Here is a 7,646-nt window from a genome sequence, read left to right on the forward strand (position 1 = left end):
TGTACGTGGTCTTGCCACATATATACCCCCTACCCCAGACATGCCTGAAAAAATTTAATCTGCTATATTGCCAAAGCAGCACACACCAGATGTCAAAGCAATCATGTATTTTCTTTGTCCATATAAGAAACATTTATAGCATGCAGCTACACTATTAGGTTTCACACAAATGTGGGATACCCCCATATGCCATTTACACATGAACAAGTTTTTTTGCCTTTTACAGGACAAGATCAATGGCAATGTTTAGACTGATTGGCATGCTGCCAGCCCTTGGAATTTATTTCTTTGGGCAGGAGGCCTGTACAAATCATGGAAATGTAATTCTGGACACCTTCACAACAGAGCCCAATACCTGAATGATGTTGGAAATGGGTTAAAAAAAAACTTTTCTGCAAGTAGCAGAAAATGCCCTTTGCACTCCCTGCCAGAATGGGGCTATCTAGGGTATGGTGTCTGCAGGCAACCTTTTCCTGTGGGGCTGTAGCTGCTCCCATAGCCAAGTACAAGGACAACGTGGGCAACAGTCAGGCAAGGTGAAGCCTTTGGTACCATTTCTGTTGCACATGCACATACTGTTAAACTGAACTTTCTCTATGGGAAAGGTGTTTAAGTCAGGAATATACAGCACAGGTGTGTAGCTGTGGGCGTCACCTCAGGAAGTCATGCCTGGTTGGCTGACTGGAGAAGCTGAAGGAGCAGGGTTTATTCGCCCCCAACAGAGGCCGATTTCCAAACAGCAAATGCCAACAGAGGGATGGTATAGACAAGGCATCACCAGACCCTCCTCTGAGAAGCATGAGGAAGATGCAAGAGGCAACAGCCATGACTTGAAACAAGGGAAATTCATAACCAAGCAGGGGTCTGGACTGGATACTGCCAATGTTCCCTTCCATTCTAGATCCTTCTGTGATTCTTGAGATTTTGCTCTGATGGCAACAAAACCAAAATACTGGCAGGCAAACTTAAATTGTTAACAGAACCATGGGGACTAGGCCCGCTAGCAATACAAACTGGAAATGAGAAAATTTCCTCAAGAAGCTGCTAGTTCTCACAGCAGAGCTTCAGGCCACAGCAAAATATAGCAAAAATTACTATCCCCATCTTTTAAACAGGTAGGGTAGCCCTGAACATCTCTCCCTTGCAGAGGCGGACTGAAGAAAGAATTCTTTTTTTTCTTTTCCATTGTCATTGTAAGAAGCCCTCATCTTGCCATGTACCACTTGGCCCCATATTCATCTGCATCTTTTGCCGTCTCCAGCTTTGGAATTGGCAATACAAATCTGCACAAGTGATCTTTCTCATGACCTCAGTTTCCCAGGTCTCTTCTGCCTTCTAACATTACTTTCTGTATGATTGACAACACTTTCAAAAATAAAAAGAGGAGAGGGGAGCTGGGGAGAATCCCCCCTCTGCCTTGGGACAGCACAGGGAAAGGGTCACATGGGATATTTTTAGAACAGAATCCAATGGCAGTGATGTGAGGAAGGCACAGAGAAAAACACAGCTGTGAAACCTAACACTTGGCCTCATGTATACTGAGAGCAAGAACAGCAGAGAAACAAATTGAGGCAACACAGCAGAGCACAAGCGTGAGGAGAAGGTATGTGAGAGCAACAAGGGAATGGTAAAAGAGTAAGTGACTAAGAGGCAATGAACACCTGGGAAACAAATAGTTAAAAGAAATTATTGGAAATGGGAAAAAGAAAAAAAGAAAAAAGCCAGGAACATAAAGAATTAGTAAGGTGGCCAAAGTATATAAATGAACACAGATACTTCAGTCATAGAAGGGAGTTAAGGCCAAGAAATGGTCAGTTGACTCATCAGCACTCTCATGTAGATGGTTTGTGACCTTGAAGGCTGACCAGCAGCTACCTCACCTACCATCTCTCCTCATCCCAAGATATACAGGTTTCGTAAGTGACTTTGCCCGTGGATTGTGACACTGCAATAGATTTTCTAAATCAGAGGAAAATAGAAGTCATTCCTACAGTCTTTGGAGCCAGGCAATGACCTACTGTCTGTTTTCTATGACCAACCAGCATGCCCAGAGAGCAGTGGTTGTTTTATGTCTGAAAACTGATGTGTGCAGCATTAGTTCAGAAGTGCTCTCTGCTTCTGTTCACTTATTAGACAAGAACATGACTGAGTACATGCAGTGAACAGATGTAATGCTGATACTTGAGAGGAGCCTGCTCCTAAAGATAGCATTTTAAGGTGTAAATTGCTAAGATACTCAAGTCCTGAGAGTGTCTGGCAACAACACTTGAGGCAACAACATCCAGAATTACAGTCCTTTTTTCATCTGCTACATAATCCTTATAAATGTTCTTAATTTTGCTTGTTTTGAGAAATAATTTATTTTCAATTGAGATTAGTGATTCAGTGCCTTCTTAGCACTAATGCCTGGATTAGGTCCAGCAAATAGCTGCTCCAGTAACTAGCTGCTACTCTGCCTATGATCTCTAAGGACTTGAGTATATATGGTCATTCTCAAAGAATTCCTAACTTTAGAGTCATCTCTAATGAAACGGGTCATAGCATGGCTGCCTCCTTATCATAAAGCTTATCAGGGATGGGGATGACTTGAGTTCAACAAAGAACTAGTCATTTGGGGTTTACCTATGCAGGTACTCAAGGAATCAGATATAATTTATTACACAGTCGTGTCCTATATAGAAGCCTAGAAGACCTCTCAGAGGCAAATATTTGGAATAAATTTATGAATAAATTAATACAATGCAATACATTGTATTTCCTTCTCTCACAAATAGCTATTTAGTAATGGACAAATATCTTGTCAAAGATTTGCCTTAGCTCAGGTTATACAAATCATGCTCTTAGAACTCAAGAAATCTGGTGCTAGTTGTGTCTTCCCACAAGCATTCAAGAAAAGTCTCATTAGTTTATTTATTTTGACTAGTCTAGTTCTACACTAAGAACCTAAAACTGAAAATTGTAGAGATCCATGAGTTTGTTATAGTTGCAGAAGAAATACAGCCATTTTATCCAAGTAGCATACTCACTACTTCTGCATCTTGTGCTGGTTCATGCTCTCTTCCTTACCACCGCTTTTGTTTGGGTTTGTAGTATTTCCTTACAGTTCAGTACCTCAAGCAATCATTACTTGTTTGTTTATAGTGCAAACAGGTCATGGCAATCCCTTTATGTCCTATATTAGGCTCAGCCTCGATGCTTTACTGTTGATGCTACTCACTTCTGGCACTGAGGATGCTTCTTTTTCATATTTGAATGCAGAAAGTCAGGCCAAGAGAGATGAAATACATCCTAATCCTTCCACTGTCCTATTGTCCTTTGGCAATATTAATACTTGATATGTGATAAATAGCATTCTTAATAAACCACTGTTGAGTTGAGGGTGTATGCTTGTCATGTGCCTGTGTGGATCACTAAGAAATTTAATTTCATTGTGTAAGTCTGGATTTGAAATTAAGATTTCAGTCATTAAGGGGTATATGGTCACACTGAAGATCATGCAGTCTTGATTCATCTGTAAGGTACTCTGTCATACACACAAGCAGCGTTCAGCAGCAGAATATTTTTGACTGAAAGCCACTCTCCAGTTCTTCACCTCAGTCTACTGGTCCCAACGACCACACTTTCCTCCCCCATGCCTTCTCCTTGCTAAACTAGCTGCTCTAGAAACAAAAACCAGAATGTGTGGCAACAGTCTGCATCCAAATACTTATAAAACAAAGCAGTGCAAGACCCTACTCAGATATGCTCAAGAGATGCCAGAGAGCAACATGTAAAAAGTCTCCATCTTTCTTTGCAGTAGCTCAAAGAAGATGAGATTTAATTTTTTCCTCAGCTCTAACAATCTTACTTCTCTCTAAACACTGCTACCAAAACTTTGCATGCTCAGGTACAAAGAGGCTGCTATTCATTTTTAAAGGCTGGGATTTCATTCATGCCATTCCTTAGGCAGTCTGGACTGTATGATGCTAATTCTCACTTCAGAGGCTTTTTAGGCACAGGACAGATTGCTACCTCCACTTGTCCAGTAAAGTGTGAGGACTCACAGACATGCAATGAATCTCATTTCTGCTAGTTAACTCTTAAAAGCAGCTAAAGCAGAAAGAGGCTCAACAGTCTGCGTCCAAATAACCATGAAAAAAAGGAGTGCAAGACCCCACTGGGATTTTCCCAAAGGATGCCATAGAGCAACACGCTCCATGTTCTCACAGCACCTGTAGATACCACTATGGCAGAATCCTAATCCCTAATCCCACAGCTTCTTGTGGGAGCTGTAACAAAGGGCAGGAATCGTCTCAGTGCCTTATCTGTGGTTGTCTTGAAAAGAGAAACCCATTCACAACTAGCAGTTGCATTTCTGTGTAGCTCTGCAGACTCAGCTCTGACTCATGCCAGCATTTTTTTAACCTGCCTGGTGATGTAAATTTTTCACCCATGGCGATTAGGAATTCAAGGAGAACGTGGCCACATTCTCTCTTGAAGGAAGCCACTATTGGAGCATGTGCTTGGGCACATCTCTCAGGGAGTTTGTCTAATGCAAACAGGGAAGGATATTTGTAGGCAAAGAAAGTTTTCAGCCCGTAGAGCAGGGGAGGGGAGCCAGCTCTCATGTAGGAAACATTCTGTGCTACTGCAGGTATCGTACTCACCAGAGTCTCTTGGTATCGGAACGCTTTCGTTGGAGAGGCATCCCCAGTCATATCCCCAGAGACAACGTCCTGTGAAGCAGGGCTTGTTCAGGGCAACGTCTTCCCTTCTGCTCTCCCCAGCAAAATCATGGAGTGAAACAGGCACAAGGCTTCAGCTGAAGTCCCTCAGAGCACCCTGAGAGAGAAGGTTACTGGTGAGGGAAAGACACAGAGGGAGAGTGTAACCAGAGACTCCCTGCCCCCTCCTGTTCTGTCTGCTTCCCTGCTTTAATCTCTCTCTGCTGTCCTGGCAATGGGACAGCTCAGTAAATTAACAGGAGGTAACGTTTCCTCCTCCTCTCTCAGGCAGTGTCATTCTTCACTCCATTTGGAAAGGGTGGGGAACCACAGAAAGAACGGGTACTGATGGCAGAGAGAGAGTAAGGAAGAAAAGGATGGAAATGACAAATTACTGAAAATAGAGACAACAGAACCATTCTGCAACTTTGAAGAGGACGATTTCCACAACCTGTTTCAGGGACAATTTTGTGAAGTGTCAGCATCTGAGAGAGGAAGTTCTCTGGCAGATGATCCTCATATGAATTATTGCTATGCTGTCCTCACATTTAATGTAATTTTTCTTCAAGCATACCCATTATTGCTGGTTACCTCACCACAAACAAACAGCCCTCCTTGCAGTCTTCATGAACCTTCATCCATTGGCATAGCTAACACTCAGTATCTTTTATATCCAGAATCAGAGAATGGCAGAGGTTGGAAGGGAGCTCTGGAAGTCCTCTGGCCCAATTTCCCTCCTCAACCAGGGCCTTCTAGAGCCAGTTGCTCAGGACTATACTCACATGGCTTTTGAGTATCTCCAAACATGGAGACTCTGCAGCCTCTGGGCAACTTCCTCCAGTTCTCAGGCAACCTCATGGTAAAAAAGTTTCCTGATGTTCAGATGGAGCCTTGTGGGTTTCAGCTTGTGCCTTCACCAAATTTCTTACACATAAAACCAATTAAAGCTGCTCAACAGCATAGTCAGGAAGGGTTTGGAGGATCCTGGAACATCTGTAGGGGTGTAAAGTACAGAGGTCCTGCCCCCTGCCCTTCTGTGTCTCCTGGGCCTTTGTCACAAGAAAAGCAAGGTGGGACTAATAGTGTAGAAAGGACAAAATCAGGGTGCTGCTGTGGGTTACTGCCTTGAGAAACAGAGCACTGAGCAGCTGTGGCAACAGCTATGTCCTCAGAAGAGTCACAGCTACTGTCTGCTGTACCCTGAGGCAGCAGCAAGCACAGAAGTTTGTGGGGAATGGAGCAGATAATATAGGCCACAGTTCTCCTCACAGACAAATGCTTTTTTTTTTTTTTTTTTTTTTTTTTTTTTTTCTGTCATCTGATATCTGTAAAGCTTTTCATTGAGGGAAAAAGAAAACTTCTGTATCTACGAAAGCAGTTACTTAGCGCAACATCATCACTTCCTCAGCTGGTTTTCCCAATAAATAAAAATGAGTTATGTAAGAGCACGTGAAAGGTGAAAGTGTTGCCTTTATTAGGGTTATCCAGACAGGAAGCTTTCCAATGCAGAAGATGGGAAGCTAGAAATAAAACCACCCAGAACTCAGGGACAATGGGGAGCAGAGATCATGCAAAAGACCAAATGTCTACAGTCCCTATTTGACAGGCTGTTAAGAAAGTACATTCACAGCTTTGGAGAGGGCCAGCTTGGAGTTTATAACTATTGCAAAGGGGGAAACAAGGAACATAAAGATTTGAACTAGGTCTGTGGAACTATGCAAAACTTGTTAAGGTAGATGGCTGGGGAGGAATAATGAGGGGAATAGATGGAAAAGGACAGCCTTCATGAAAACCAAATCTGGTCAGTGTCTGTCTTATCTTCATATTAAATGCTTTCTTAACTATCTTTCCATGGAATCTCATTATCCCACGTGTAAGTGTGAGGTGCCAGCAGCTGGTGAGACTGGCATGAGTGAATTTGGCCCAGCAACTGCAGTCAGATGGGGGTGCAGATTGGGAACGGGAGCTGAAGCAAGTGTGGCTTCAGCAACAGTAGCTGGAGCAGCCACAGCTCTCTGGACCAACTAAATGAGTGTCTGGCATGCTGCAGTTCATACCTGTGTGAGGGGACTTGGCACTAAGAACTGGTCACACCAGGGGTGTTGGCACCCTGGTCTTAAAAACAGGAGTGGAGCAGTGTCCACTCCAGCCTCTAGGATGGGACCAGCACATGTCCTGGGTCAGCTGCTAACACATGGAGCCCAGGGTTTCTGGACTGGGCAGGAGGAATAACCAAGCCAGACTTACAAGAGGCAGTGGCAGTTTATAAAATTCCTTAAGTGTTTATTTCTGTGTGAATCCATTTAGAAAACTTAAGCCTATGCTCAGTGCGACCTTTCCTTCTCATCCTTGAAGTCACTTTACAAGTGATCGAATACCAACAGCTATTGTTTGTGTTTTTCTTTACCACCTGCACCTAACAAATCCAAATCCACATATTTTATCAATGCAGTGTGAACTTTACCTTTGTCAAAACATGGTTTCTATGGCAGGCGTTACTGTTGCTCCTTTTTTTGCAGCTGCAAATAAAAACTTTTAGGAGTGCCAAAGGAAAATTAAAATTAAAAAAAAAACCCTGCCTAAACCACAGCAGTTCCAGCTACTTTTCTAAGTCAGAGAAATCTGAGTGCAATGCTGAGCTCTTTGAAATATGCAGTAAATTACACAGATGTCATCTTAAGAATTTGTGCATGCAGGCAAAACGGTTTGTGCAAAAAAACAGTCTGAAGACCAAGTTATACATAGCAGCTCCCATAAACGAATAACAAATGCAGATGAATGGAAACAAAAGAATATCAAACTTCAACAGAAAAGAATTCTATGAGAAGCAGCAAAATCAGCAACAGCAGGCCAAATTGCACTGAGTAGGACATAGCTCTCATTCCTAGTGAAACAGACTCACCAAAGCTGCTGATCCTGTGACAGCAGTTGATTGTAACTTCT

This window comes from Vidua chalybeata, chromosome 2 (assembly GCF_026979565.1).
Source record: "Vidua chalybeata isolate OUT-0048 chromosome 2, bVidCha1 merged haplotype, whole genome shotgun sequence".
NCBI lineage: Eukaryota > Metazoa > Chordata > Aves > Passeriformes > Viduidae > Vidua > Vidua chalybeata.